Genomic DNA, 15,528 nt, shown 5'->3' with positions numbered 1-15,528 from the left:
TGTAATAAATTTTTAAAATGTAGACATTCTCTGTTTTGTGATCAGACCATGTATATCTGATCCCTGGCTCTGCTTTCTGGTGCTCTTCCCTTGTTCTGCTTCCCAGACACCATGCACTAAGCACCTTTGCTCCACTCACCCCTCTGCCATGATGTTCTTGCCTTGGAGCTGGCTGACCATGGACTGAGGCCCCTGAAACCATGAGTTGAGTTAAACCTCTTCTCCTTTAGGCTATAGGTATCAAATATTATGTCTAGCAATGGGACAGATGGCTAATGCAGTAGGGGCCATGAGACGAAGACTCTACAGCCACCTGCTGGGGGTAGCCAGGGCCCCCAGTCTGCACTCAGGAGTCCAGTGAGTGGCTCTTTATTGAACTGGGTCCCACGGAGCCCAGCATGTCACCACCCACGCTGATCTCTTCCCCAGACACAGGGAGCATTCCCCTCTGTGAGAGCAGAAGGAAGATGAGAAATGTGCACCTCCAAAACATTAACTTGGAAGAGAACATGACTGTAAGAACCTGTGTTAGTGCCTCTTATCACAGCACTGCAAAGGCAACATAAGAGTCCTGGTGATATTAGCAAGAATTTGCTTAGATGTTCTTGATCCCGGACACAGAAATATTTTAATTAACAGCTTTAAGAGTTTCAAATTTTAACAATAATAAAAACAACACATATCATTTTAAATGGTTCAGAAATTTCCCCAATAATACCTTTGCTTTGGCTTATCATCTTTGTCTTTCATTGGCATATTCCTTTGTTTCTTCCCAGTTGTGGGGATTGAACCCAGAGCCTCCACACTAAGCTACATCCCCTCTTCTTTATCATGTTTTATTTAGAGACAGGGTCTCATTAAGTTGCTAAGTTGCTCAGGCTGGAATTGAGCTTGCAATCCTCTGCCTCAGCCTCCCAGAGCACTGGGATTCCAGGTGTGCCTCACCACACCTGGAATACACTGTGCTTTTGATGCAGTTTTTTATTGTAATAAATTGTATCTAACGTAAAATTAGCTATGTTAACCATTTTTATGTGTAGAGTTTAGTGACATTAGACAGACTTCTTTATGTTTTGTGCATTACCTTGCCTTGTCAGCCATGGCTTTTATTTACTTTGAATGAGTACCCAAAGGCACTCAGGCATTTCCATAGCATAGATGCCTAGCCTTGTTGACCCAGGTCACCCTGTGAGGGGCACCACTTACTTATCCTATTGCAGAAACGGGAAACTGAGAACCCGAGTGGTAGTGTTGCATGTGTGAAGCCACTCTGCTGGCAGGAGGAGGGGCAGAGGTGTGTGCAGGGGTGGCCAGGCTGAGGCCGCAGTGGTCCAGACCCCTGGGACGGCCCCTCAGGCAGAAGCTGCTCAGTGCACATCCACCTCTGTGCTGTGCCCGAGGAAGAGCCCAGGAGGGCTGCCTGGTGCAACCTGCATCCCCTCTCCTCAAAGACTCGAGTAACTCGCACCCCAAATCCCAGGGCCCCAGAGCCCCCTTAGTTGATGGACAAACAGAGGGTGCATTCCACTAGTGTGGGTCGGAGCATTCAGCCCAGGTGTGTGACACTGGAGCCACAGCCAGGTCTGGTGGTCCGCCTGCCTAGTCCAGTCCTGGTCCCCAGATGGGCTGTGGGGAGAGCAGCGGGAGGTGTCAGTAACACACAGCACACTGCACAGAGGCCTGAGGTCCGAGCCTCGGGGAAACTGAAGCGGGTTCAGTTGCTCCACAGGCTCTGTTGGCCCCGGTGTTTGTTCCTGGGCTTGCAAAATTAGTCTGCAGGGACGCTTCCCCCACAAACAGAAATGCTCAGGGTCCAAGCAAGGCAGGTCTTCAGAGGATCCGGTCTGTCGTCCGTGTCAGTGCCCGTCATCTTAGGGACATTTCCCAAATAACCAACCGACTGTCCCCAAACAGGAACACCACAGCTGCTGGGGTGGCCCACATCCTAACGGAGTGCCTGTCGTCATCATTGTCGGTCGTCACTACTGGCTCCAGATATGCTTGAACAGTATCTGGATGCTGAGCTAGGCAGGACTCTGCACTGTCTGCTGTCTCAAGGTTCATGGCCAGCAAAGGCATTTCTCCTCTGTATTTGGCTGTGACTACGAAAAGAACAAGTCCTCACAGGTATGCAGACACAAACACTTTGCTCGCTTTGGGGCAAAAGGTGAGAGCATCCATTTAAAGTAAGAAATGGAAGAGAGCCCGTTTTAATTTGGGGATGTGTTTGAATCGGAGATGGGTCCTGACAGTATTCCTCCAGACTGGTCCAGTTTGAAGTGTGTTAGGCCCGGGTTCACTGTTCGACTTGCAAGTCATTTGTAAAGCCAGAGTCAGTCTTGACTATGAAACATTGTATCACTGTGATTGGAATCAATAGTTCTTGCACTGTCATTTGTCACATATTTACAAGCTTGAAAAATAGTTCATTTTGTCCTCATCTCATAACTCAAAAGATTGAATCAGAGCCCTGGAGGAATCTGCCAGCTGGACACATTCATTACTGATCACCCATCTCAGCAAGGCTATAATCACAACCACACCAAAGATAGAATAGAAATAAAAATTAAGGCATGACTCACTTGGCACACCCCTAAATATTTTGGTTTCAAGTATTTAAAAGTCTGCTGGGAGACTTGCATCACCTTGGTGACTACCACAAGAAAATCCATCCCATTCTCAAAACATTCAAATGCATCATTTTGTTTTGGAGAAAAATCAAAATCTAGAGTTAATGGTCCAAAAACTTCATAAAGTATGCTCTGTCCAGCTACCCCCCCATATAGTACACGAATGAACTTCCAGCCCCATGAAAGATTTGTGGGACACATTTAAAGATAATGCCTTCAATCGTAAAAGATTTATGAATGATAGCACTTGTGTCTATGAAATCACTAATCCCAGCTCTCTAATATTTCAGATGGAAAGCGCCATAAAGTGAAAAGTCTGCTCATAAAGTGGTACCACACCTGCTGCTGGAGAGTCAGTAATGGAATTGCAAATGAACGTCGGAAAGGGTGAGTTCTTTTGGGTTGGGGTAACCCATTTCTGGCCCTCCCTATTCCACTCTTGACGGGTTGATCACTAGTTTCAGGGGCGGAGACAGCTGCGGTTCAGGTTCTTTAAACAAATCCTCGGATAGCACCAGATGAACACACAGTTCATCAGGTTTAGTTGCTAAAATAGCTCCGCGTGTTGAGATGCTAGCTGGTATCCTCCATCGTTTTCCCAACTGAATACAACTGAAGGGCGACCAATCCCTTTCTCTGGTCTCAGGCTGAGCCAAGCTGAAAACTGAATTCGCACCCAGGGTTTGGGCCTGAAATTCCTTCTGGTAGCTGAGCCTGACATGCTCCTGTCATTCACCCCCGAAGTCGCTTTCATTTGTTAGGTTCTCTGATTTTGTCATTTATTTCACAACGTGATGCCATTTCCTTCACCCACATCCTCACCGAGAGGGGCAGGAGTTTAGGCAGGGTTCATGATGCAGTCGAGATCTGATCTACCCTGGGCTTTGGGAAAGAGGGGAAGGCGAGCTGCTCCGAGACCTGGGTGAAGACAGCAGAATCCTGGGAGTGGGTGGGGCCCAGGACTGGCACCCACTCCTCTCTGCAGCTAACTGGACTTAGGGTGGCCTCCTCAGGAGTGTCCCCTCCCTAAACCAGTCACTGGCCCAGGGCTAGGGCCTGAGGTGAGGGAGGCACGCTGGGAAGTCACTGTCTCAGAACACAAGGCGAGGGAAACAAGGGGGTGCTTGGCAGTGGCTGTGGGCCAGGCAAAGCTTTCTAAGAACCTGGCCCGTGCAGGCTGCGGCAGGTCACGTGAGACACGGGAGGGTGGTAAGCTGACAGGAGAGACAGTGAGGGAGAGAGAAGCAGCAGTCCCAGGCGTGGCCCAGAGCCACCTTGCTGAGCTGTGCACGGTCCCTGAGCCCCGGGCAGGCACGGTGCACCCCCTTCCTGGGAGCCATTTAGAGAGGGCTGCTGCCCCTTCAAGCCTGGAGAAACAGGAAGAGTTGTGGGAAATGTATGCCCCTCAGAGGCGACACCTCAAGATCAGGGACATTAATGTCGTTTAATCTGTGAGTCCCTGATGAGATCCTGCGAGGAGCAGCAGACGCTGTGGTTTGGGGTGCACAACTTCATAGCGCCGACCGTCGAGGAGGAGGGGAGTCAGGACGTTCAGGACGGGCAGGGAAACGCGCCTGGTAAACCTAGAGAAGGAGACAGGCAAGGGGGCTGGGAGGTGCAGGATTAGCTCAAAAGCCTACTGGAAGCCTCAGGGCCCCAGGGCACAGGCACAGGCGTCAGGAGAGAGCACAGCCAGGAGCACTGCTCCGACCCCAGGGAGAGGGCCTGTCCACCAGGCGCTTGAGAGGCCAGGGTGGGGCCAGTGACATCCAAGTGAATTCTAACAGTGCCAAGGTTGCCAGGGACCTTGGGCAGATTGGCTCATGTCTGAGTCTGCACTGTTTATAAACGAAGTCATTATAACTTCCCTTATAAGCAGCAAGGAGTAGATAAGACAATGTATGCAAAAAGCCATCGAATAAAGAGATGTTTGCACCTTTTCCTGAGACTAAGGAAGGGGTTTGTGTCCTCTTCTCTGAAGCTGTTTCCCCGTCAGGTTGTTTGAGCTTGTGCCTGTGATTTTAAGTCCTTTCTATACAAGGAAATTCAAGCCATTTAACAAAGACCCTCTCTGGCTCATTTCTAAGAGCTGGTGTGGTGGTGGGTGTGAATACATCCATTTTACTGATGGGGAAATCATTTCTTAGGAGGAATGAAATTGAAAGCCAGACAGCAGGGGCACACTTGGAAAGAAAACTCTGGAAAACTTGGGAGGACGTGCTGTCCCTTCCTGACTTCATTGGAGGACCTGTGAATGTTGCAGATAAAAACCGCTGCTGATCTTTTTAGTGGTGTTACTTTGAGATCTGAGGAAGAACTTGCTGGTTTTGTTTGGGCAGCAAGCGCACATACACAAGCACCAGAGCTCATTTGAGGATGGCCATAATGGTCCTAATGGTGCAGTTTCAAAAGTCTTCGTGCTGAGCCACTTAAAAAGGCATACTGTGAATTCTGCAGTGATACCTTAAGCTTGTCACAATCACTTTTGGTGTTAATCTATGTGTGTACTAATTGCTCATCTGCCTCTCTGAGCACTCAGTCCCCTGTTAAGTCCTTCATCTGGGGGTACTGGTGGGAGCCAATTGCTAGACACGCATTTCTTTGTCCTCTGTACCCTAAATTTCACTGTCATCCTTGAAGATCCCAATTGCCTTTGATGTCTGTTTTGGTGCAAACGAGGACATTTTTATTAACAGCTGGAAGAATATATAGGTGAGGATACTCATAACCTATTGTTCCTAAGAAGTACAAACTAAAGAGGGGACTCAAGGATGCATTTGTTATTACCAGACATGTCTTGATTTGCACCAGTCACACAGGAGAAGTGTAACAGTACCCCCAAAGTGGGCGGATGATGCGCCATTGTCGTCCATGTGTTATGGGGAAGATTTCTCGGCTGTGCAGGAAGAGTACCCACCCCAGGAGACGGCCGGATGACACTGGGTCAGGCGCAGTCCAAGGACACCCGCCAATCTCAAGTAGGCGGCATGAGAACGTGGGATGATGAGACAGGTGGACCGGGACGAGGTGGATGCTCCAGGGACTGGAAGGGGTGCGTGGGCTGAGGGAAGAGAAGGCCCTGGGGATGAAGGGCTTGGGGCCTGATGCCCTGGCCGACAGGTGCTCTGACTAAATTCATTTAGCAAAAGTCAGGGAGCTCCATTCGGCCTCCACTGTGGATATATTATGTGTTTTCTTAGCACCCAAGTAAGTAAATTATCCATACACAAACTTTTGGTGTGATCATTTTTTGATGATGGCCATTATCATGAAGAGAACTTTGCACCTGTCTCGATATACATTTCTTTGATTTCTACTGAGATGAGGCATCAGTGTATATATACAGGTGAGCCATTTGTAATGTTCCATGTGTGTTTTGCTTGTGCTTGTCTTTTTATTATTTTCTACTGTCAGGAAACAATGTTTGTAAATATTAATGATAAAATCTAGTCTTTCCACATTGACCTGTACCTAAACTCCAAGATAGAAGGTGTAGAAATGCAGAGCATTTCTTTCTGGAGGATCAGAGAAGCTCACATGTGCGCAGTCAGCGGCGTGGCGTTCATCACCCACTGGCGGGAGGAGTCCGTCTGCGCGGAAGGACTCCGTGCTGAGCCGCATTTCTGCTCTCCTGCCCAGCACAGCGCGGCGCTCGTATTCTCAGCCCGGATGGCGGTCGGGCCGTGGGAACAGCAGGGAAGCGACCTCAGTTTGTGTAGCTGGCAGCTGCGGGTGGCAACCCTCCAAGGACGCTGTGCTAGGCTGACGCACGGGGGACCAGCTGGGGTCACTGGGGCCCCACGCCCTGGACGTGCTGCGCAGGAAGCTGCCAGTCTCTCTCCAGACACAGCCGCCCCTGTTGGCCCCGGAGCAGTGGCGGGGAAGCTCAGGTATGTGAGTCCCGCGTGGCGCTGCCTGGCATAGAGCGTTCAGGGCACTTGGTCCACTCCCACAAGCCTGCTGCCTCTGCCTGGTACCTTCGGGTACACAGTGCCCTACACCGGTCGTCCTCCCTTTTCTGTCCTTTGAGGAGCATGAAAAGGCTCTCGTGAAGGACAAACACTCCCTGGCCCGAAGACCAGCGACAGCACATCTGGCTCCAAGGAGCATGACCCTGCGCCCGCACACCTCTCCACCCCGAGAAACCAGGCCCAGGTTTCGAGTTTCTCTGCAGGCCACAAAGGAAGACAGTGCTGGCGCTGCAGTCCCGCCCGTGTCTTCTGCTTCTGCAGCCCTCCTCTGTCCATTTGGGGACTGAAGCCAGACCCCGGGGGCGCCTGCCCTCAGGGACAGCGCGCATCCGGATTCGGCGGATGGGGCTCTTGCCTCTGGACACGGAACTCACACTTCCCCACACGCTCTCTCAGAATGACAAGGTTTGTGTGCAGGATTCCCAAGCAGAAACCGACTCAGGCCCCCTGAAAGTTTAAAAATGTTCCTGCCAGCCTATAACTAGGAAGATCTTTGTGTTCTTAATAAGCTGGATCGGAGACATTTTTTTTAAATGTGGACCAAAAAGTCAGTCCTATCACATACAATTGCCTCCCAGATTTTAGAGAGCAGAAGAATGCCTTGATCATTTTTACATACGTATTAAGAACATTCCCGTGTAAGCATTTCAAATAATGATGTAACTACATTGCTGGATGTTTGCACAGGAGTAAGGGTGTATTTTATCAATTTAATACAGACTAAGTTAAAGCAGATAAAGGGTCATTCTACCATGGCATAAACTTTAATGAAACTATTCAAAATGGAAACTTGATTTCAAATAACTGGACACCAAAATGCATTCTAAATATTTTTATTTACTTAGAGTGATAACCACAGATGGAACTTAGGGTCTGTTGAAGTGGCATAAAGAAAAGTATGCCCCAGTCAGGCTCATTTGTGTTAAGAATGACTGATGTTAGATAAAGTGTGAATCTATTTTAGTTATTTTTAAAAAGCAAACAATACACTAAATTAAGTTTAACTTTAAAAAAAAAAGAATTCAGACAGATTTAGGGTGAATATTGTCAATATGACCACTGCTTCCTCAGAATGACAGAGGTATGTTCCACACAGACTGAGATGCGGGACATCTAAATCCTGGAGCAGAGAGCAGACGTCTGCGTGCTCGCTGGATGTTTCATTTGTGTGAGGAATAAAGGCAGCCACACGAGAGTAGGCTTCCTATCTCTTGTCCTGTGTACTTAGGGTCCATCTTCCCCTGTTCTCTGAGGCAGTGAAAGTCTTTAGCTTTCACTTGTCATCGTTTCCAGACCATACAGGCCTCTGCTCCGAAGCTATTATTGAAGTTGTTGAAGCTGTCCTCCGACATCCTCAGCAGACTCAGAGCCATTTCCCTCTCCCAAGACTCCTGCTCCTAATTTGGAAGCACTCAATGCTAAACGGAGCAGGAAGCAGCAAGCACAAGCTCCTCTGAAATGGCTGAGCAGCGTTCCATCTGGTGGCAGAGAAAGAAATAAATGAGATTAAGCTGGTGATGAGACATCACTTGTGTACACGCTCAGGAAGCAAAGGAAGCCGTCCGCCCTGGGACCTTCACAAGGCGCCTGCTGATGTCTCCTGTCTACAGAGAGGTCACTGTGCCACAGGGAGGCCCTTGTGAGAGTCCCGTCCAAGCTGCACAGTGGGGCAGGGGCCTCCGAGCTGGTGACTGGGGTCACCCACCTCACAGCACCGAGGCCCAGGTCCTGGGCTTCCTCTCCTCAACCCCCCCCACCCCGCTCCCTCCCCAGTGTTCCCTCCATGCTGCCTGGACACTTCCACCCCAGCCCTGTTCTTCCTCCATTGCAGTCTCCCCTGGAGCAGCACAGAGTGGATTGATGTTCTCGGGCTCCACCCCGGAGCCAGAGCCTGGGAGCACCGGCCTGTTTCTAAGACGTGTCCTCCATGGGAGCGGAGGGAGGATGGATGGCGCTGGACTGGTGAGATTGTGGGTTCGCCTTTACTTCTTGGGGCTCTAGGGCAGTTGAGGGGAAACCTGGTCTATGAGGCCCATGGAGGAAGCGTTTCCGGCCTCCTCAGCTCTTCAGCTTTCCCAACACCCACCTGGCCATGCAAGGCCCCACGGACCATCCAGAGACCCACGGGAGGCTCTGTTCATGGCACAGATGTGTTACAGGATGAGGCATCCAGGTCCTTGGTGTCCCAAACAAAGAATTGTGACAGACACTCAGAAGAGACAACGAAGGTGCACGTTTATTGAAGGCGGAAGAGGTAGGCTCCACAGTGAGAGCGGTTGGTAAAAAGGCTCACAGCCTGAGGATAAGGGGAGTCTGTCCTAGCCAAAATTCCCAGTTATCTCCCTCTCATGCAAATAAAGCACTGGGGCAGAGTCCTATCAGAGCTCACCTGGCATCATCCCAGGTACAAACTGTCCTATCAAGCAGCTATATGCAAGCAAAGGATCAGGAGCTGTGTCTTTTGATTGGTTGTGCCACATGCAAATGAAGGATTGAAAATAGCAAGTCTCTGATTGGTCCAAAAGAGCACTTTTCTAATTGGCACAGAGATGATGACATCACTGTACTGGGTGTACAGCCCTTTGCCCTGTTCCCCTGTGTTAGGGGGAGGGGCTGGTTTGACCTGCAGGTCATACTTTGCCAGCCCTGGCCCTGATGCGTACATCCTAGCTTTGGATGACTAAGAAATGTAAGCATTTATAGAAATGTTTGAAAATCGGGAGGCATCGTAATCATAGTGAGGACCCTGTGGCTGGCTCTTTGGGGATGATAAAGGGGGGACTCACTCCAGCTGTCCCCATCCTTACCCTGCCGGCTTCCTGCAGAGCAGGAGCTGCTCCTCCATGACGTGCTGCCCTGCTGGCCAGGTAATACTGCTAAGGTACCGGGATTTGTACCTAGACTGAGGTGCCCATCCTCCTGGCCCCCTCCGAGCCCCCAAGAACGCTCCTGATCAGCTCACCATGTCATCTGTGAGTGACCGTGGCTTGGTTTCCCTTTCCCTAGATGTGGACTTTCCCAAATTGCTCCTGCAGGCAGGGCCGCAGCCTTTAAGGGGAATGAGGCTGGGAGCTGCTCTGGGGAAGAAAATGCCCAGGGCCAAATGCGGCTGGGGGCTGGGGACACTCAGGGCCTGCCCCCCCCGGGGGGGCCCTGATCAGCGGGCTGGTGGTGGAAATGTCTCCTCCTGGGAGGAGCTGTGTAGCAGGCGCGCAGGGGAGGCAGATGCCCCCCAGAAGCTCTCAGCGGGGGAGGCAGAGGAGCCAGGAAAGGCAGGGTGTCAGGCTCTGCCCTCCCGGGCCCACGTGGGCACCATGGCTGTGTGGCCCTGCAGCCTTGGCCAAGGTAAGGACTCAGGGTGCCGCCCAGAGTGGGGAAGAGAGGGCCAGGCCAGGCTCTGCAGGAGCAGGACAGTGCTCAGTTGTGTCCCCCAGGCAGGACATCTCCCCAAGGCAGTGAAGGGAGTATAGACACCTGCTCTAGACACCGCCCACCTGGCTCAGGGGCTCAGGGGTCGGTCTGCTTCCTGTTAGATCTGCTGAAAGATGGGCCCAACACTCACCTCGTGGTGACAGAGGCGTGGAAACAGGATGTCCTGCCGGGCTTTGCATGGTAGGCTTGCGGGTGCTGCATGGACCCCAGGATGACAGAGGATTTGCTGGATAGCTGGGCCACCTCTCCCAGGCGTTCAGTCCCTGAGCTCTTCTGTTGCAGAGTCACAACCAAGAGCCCCCTGGGCTCGCTGTCCTCCCCAGGATGGGTGGAGACGAGGTCAGGAGAAGGTGCGTCTTCCTCTCACCCACTCAGACCGGGAGGGACATGGTGTGCAGAGTGACTTGAGGACATGGCCTCTCACGTCCAGGCCGAGCTCGAGGTCCTGCCCTCATTTCCACACAGATTATTTCTCAGAGATCTGCTCCCATTTCTGCACAGCCTCCTCTAAGCCAGGGAGGGAGGAGCTGAGGCCCTCCGGGCTGGGGCTGCCAGCATCGGCCCCCTGCAGGAGAGGAGGCTGCGCCTACCCCAGGCAGCGTCTGAGATGGGCCGGGGCGGGTTCCCCCGCAGCCGCCCCAGGGAGCCCGTGGTGTTTGTTCCTCTGCACGCGTGGATAATCAGGTGAGAAGAAAGCCCTGTGCAAACCTGACCCAAGTTTGGATGTGGCCGAGACTATTGCCAGAGCCCAGGCAGCCTGGAATTCCCGGTCCCTGGACCTATCTTAACCCAGCCTCTCCAGTCTATCTTTCATGCTTTTCCTTCCAGAGATCTTGCCCAGGGAAGTTTTGGACTTTCTGGGTGTGCAAATAACTGTTTCCAAGCCTCTTTCTCCCCTGTTGCTCAGAAAGTGGGCCAGGCTGGAAACGCACAGTGTTGCCTGATGTCGATGGCTGATGCTGAACAGCACCAGGACCCAGGGGTGCCCATGGCCTGTGTTCCCAGATTCCCCAAATGTCCTGACTCTCAGGGTCTGCATGTCAGGTTTGTTTTTTGAGACAGGATTTCATGACATAGCACAGGCTGACCTTGAACTGGAAATCCTCCTATCTCAGCCTCCAGAGTGCTTGGGTTATAGGCAGGCAAAATCACAACTGGCTTCAGGATCTAAATTTAAGTGGACTGAGCCACTTTTCTCATCTCTCTACCATCTATCTCACCCAAGGATCCCTGTTCAAAAGATACTGATATAAATAAAGAAGTATATTTGATCTTTGTCTCTAGTTCCTGGCACAGGGTTCTTAGGAGCTCTGGGATTTCCACAGTGATAGGGTGGTGCGAGCATCTTGTAGTATTCACAACAAACCTCTTTCAACCATGTGAGTCTGTGCCAATGGGAGGATTCTCGGTGGGTCCCAGACAGCTTAGGGAGGGGCTGGTTGCCAGGGACCCAGCCCAGGCCTGTGGAGAACATTCAGCTCATCTTCGTCCTGAGCTCGAGGAGGGGAGGGGGCTGGAGTATGAGTCTAACCACCAATTGCCGAGGGTTGTTCTATCCACTAGGAACCCCAGAGAGCCCCAGAATGCTGGCATGCGGGCTTACAGGACAGTGAATGTGGGGAGGGGCTGGGGGCTCTCTGCGAGGTGCTGGACCTCAGAGATAGACACTAGGGGCAGGCGGGCGCTGTCCTGGGTCCTGGGCACCTCCCTCCAATTCACTGTCCCTGAGGAGGGGCCATGGGACCCTGACTGTAGCTGACCCCTCAGGAGGCTGGGGATAAAACGCAGGCTGCGGTCTGAAGTCGGAGAGGTCTTAGTCTCAGGGACCAAGTCCAAAAGCTGAGGTTCAGCCCGTGCCTAGTTTCCATGGTGATGGCGCTGCCTGCAGAGCTGCTCTGGATCTACTCGGGGTGCAGGGGGACAAGAGTAGCTGGACTGCACGCGTGACGCTGAGGCTGCTGGCTTGGGGTCAGCCACACACCAGCCATGTGACTTTGGAGAAAGGACTTATGTGATCAGTTCGCATGCCTGTGATGAAATACCGGGTGCAGAACATTATGAAGAAGAAGGGTTTGTTTGGCTCTCAGTTTTAGAGGTCCCAGTGAGGACGTTCCTGGCTGGGTTGCATCCTAGCGGAGGGCAAGGTCAGTGTGAGTGGGGCCGGTGATCACGAGGCTGCACAGGAAGGGAGGACTGGCTCCATGACAACTCACGCCAGCGAGGACTCAGCCAGGAGGCTGCGCGCGCTTCTACAGCAGTGGTCAGTGACCTCACAACAGCTCCGGCAGCTTCTGCTGCTGCCACCCTGGTACCAAGCCTCTGACGTGTCCACCTGGGGGACCAGACAACCCCCAACCCAGAGCTGTGCTTGACACTCGGCACCTCAGTTTCCTGCCTGTGAAATGCAGCTGTCTCGCTTACCTGACTTATGGGGGTGTGGGAAACACTGAGCGCTGAGCTGTGCCTGCTGTGTGGTTAGCGCGGCGCAGCCTTTGCTGCTCTGTGATGCCGTCAGTCTGGTTTGCCGCCTCATGGTGAGAAGCCAAGTGACAGTCCACACACTCCTTCTTCGGCCTTACATGGCTCCCGAATCCACCTCCTTGGCCTGGTTTACTCTGGCTTATTCTGTCTAGAGGGGAGGGGAACAGGGACTAGAAACCGTGCTCCATGCTGGCCACTGCGTCTGGTGGCCAGCCGGTTTCCCTGCCTCTGACCCTTCAGTTTCCATATAAATTACTGCTCAAACCCGGGCTACACTTGAGAGTCCAGCAGTGCTCGGGGCACAGGTCATCTCTTCAGCAGTGAAAACAAGCATGCCCTCAGCCAGGACTACATTTATGTTCACACAATCACTGCCAGTGTGATCTGGTGTGATCTGCAGCGCTCAGTAGTGCTCATGACATCAATGAAGCACTTCACAGTGCATCAGGCGCTCTACATACTGCTGATCCCTTCAGCATGCTTGCAAAGGCATATTGTAGTCTTCCTCCTAGGCTGTAGACAAAGAAATGGAGTTTATTGATGAGCTAAAATTACACAAATAGTCAGCTGCTGCACTGTTTCAATTCTACCATGTTACAATTGTCCCTTATTCCAAAAAACTGCCCATTTCTGCACAAATCACAACACTGGACAATTAGTCGGCTGAACAATCTGGTCCATGTGTTCTTAAGATTCCCCTTGCTCATTTCTTTGGTCCCCAAGTACAATCTGCTAAACTCATAACGATGTTATGAGTTATTTATCTTCTTTTCTGGCCCACAATGTAGGGGGAAGTGGCTCATGGAGGGGGAAAGTTCAAAATCTGGCCCTGCCACTCCTTAGATGTGAGATCTCACTGGAAGCCCTTGCATGCTTTCTACCACAGTTCTCACCCTCTACAGGCTCCTGAAGGTTTGAGTCTTCCTGTATCAGTAAAACGCTGCATAGTTATAAGAATTAAATGAGATACTTTAAGGAGAGAGTTCAGCAAATAGTAAGTGCAAAACATAGCAATGAATATTATGGTTATTTTCATTATTACTCAGAGTCCCAGAAGAATAATCTTTGAGATGCATGAACAAAAGGATACACAAACAATTGGTGACCAGAAGTCCCTAAGAGAAAATACTCTGTGTTTTCCTATTTAAGCGTATTCTATACTTGCACAAAAATATGAAAAGAGGCATACGTGGGGATTGTCATCATTCTAGTCTGCATGAATGCAAAAAGCAAGGTGCTTTTGACTTTGGCTAATGGACATGGTGTCCTTCACACTGCATTAGACGGTTGAGCTACTTTGTGGAAATGGAAGTGCTCTAGGGCTGGTGACCAGAAGTCTCACTGAGTCATGTCAATGGAGTTACAGCCTACCAAGCCCAGGCTTGAGCCAGAGACAGACCCAGAGCCCTAGAAGAGTCCCCCACAGTCCCCCAGGAGAAGCAGCCTGTGGCACTGCCAAAAATCTGTGCAGTAAATTTCCCAACTAGACTTCTGTGTGACAAAAGTCAGTGGAAAACTATTACTGCATACAAGCAGGGACGGTAATGACCAGGCTCCAGTAATGAAGATAGTGTCTACCCTACGGGCTAAGAGATGCCACCAGCCAAGGAACTTGGGAAGGCGGGTAAAGGAATGTAGGCTGGGTGATAGAAGTTCAGTCATGTGACAAGTTGCCAAGATTAGCCAATTTTGCCTTTCCCTTTCTGATTCCTCTAACAGAAGATGTTTTAACAGTAGTTAACTTTATTTAAGCTCAGTATTTATTTAAATTGCAATCAAAAAGGGAGTATGACTTAGAAGAAGAAAGAACCTGCTGAATATGGATGAAATGACTTTGTATGTTCTTTTGTGGAAATAAGTAACATGTTTTAATTTAATGAGATTGAAACAAGATTTTGTCATTGTCTTTATTTGGAAGTTACATCTGGTGAAGAGAAAAGCACACAGAAGCCATGTTGGCAATGGGTGGACTGCAGTAGCTTTGCATTTTGTCAGCTGGAACTGTGTTTCCCAGAGGACTCTTTCCTGTATGACTCTGGATTGGAGTTGGTCACAGATGTATTTGTACAGAACTTGGGGAGTGAAAATGAGTAGCTGCCTTGCTGCTCTGACTGTGCTGTGTGGCACCATCACTTCCTGTGTCCATTGCTGCTGACCTACTGGGCCCCCATTCTCAGGGGCAGCACCCAGCCTGGTAGCTTCTCCCCTGCCACCAGATCTGCTTCTTCATCCTATGAGCCCAAGTGTGACTGAAGTGTCAGCTTCTGCATGGCCCCCACATCATCAAGGTAAGAGTAACCCAGACAGCCACGGTGCCAGTCTGTGAGTGGTCTTGTTCTACCTGAGCAAGTCGGAACTATAGAGATGCACCACACTCTGAGTCAGATTTGAGTCCGTCTATTTAAAGACAGTGTCCAAGAGGGGGCTAGTGCCTATAAAGATCTCTTGGCCTGAGAAGAGGTTTAATTTCTCCTTTTAAACCATTCCTTCAGTTGGGGAGGGCTCAAGGGGAGAGCAAGTGGAATCTTACAGAAGCAGAGCCATGCCAGGTTGGTGGGGGGAAGAGGAAGTTTCACACACTGGGTGAGCTACAAAACACAACTTGCAACTGCAGCAAGTGTTCTGCCAAACAGGATGTGTGTTTGGGGTGCTTTGTCCAAGCACAAGCACACAGTGGTGGCAAGGCTCAAGATGGAGTCAGGTTGGTTATCACAGTCTCTCTTGCTTTGTATCCAGTTTTCTTTCCTAAGTGCTATCACAGCTGTTCTCCAGTGGCATTTGTGCAACAGCAAGTTCAAAGCCTTGCAGGAAATTCCCCGTCACCTCTCCCATGGTGTGCTGTGTCATCTCTGTCAATAACCTATTGCATCCATGAATGATTCTACTCCATCAGAGGGTTTCTCAGATCAAACCCTAACACGCTTTTACTGAAATTGTTCTAAGTGATACTGTGTTGGAGACCATGCTTTGCATGAGCTTTGGGGCTGGGAGATGTGAGATGATGTCCAGTGGAG

Source organism: Heterocephalus glaber, unplaced genomic scaffold (genome assembly GCF_053883595.1).
Source record: "Heterocephalus glaber isolate CG9 unplaced genomic scaffold, H.glaber_assembly_v1.0 deba00000122, whole genome shotgun sequence".
NCBI lineage: Eukaryota > Metazoa > Chordata > Mammalia > Rodentia > Bathyergidae > Heterocephalus > Heterocephalus glaber.
This window is presented reverse-complemented; position numbering follows the sequence as displayed.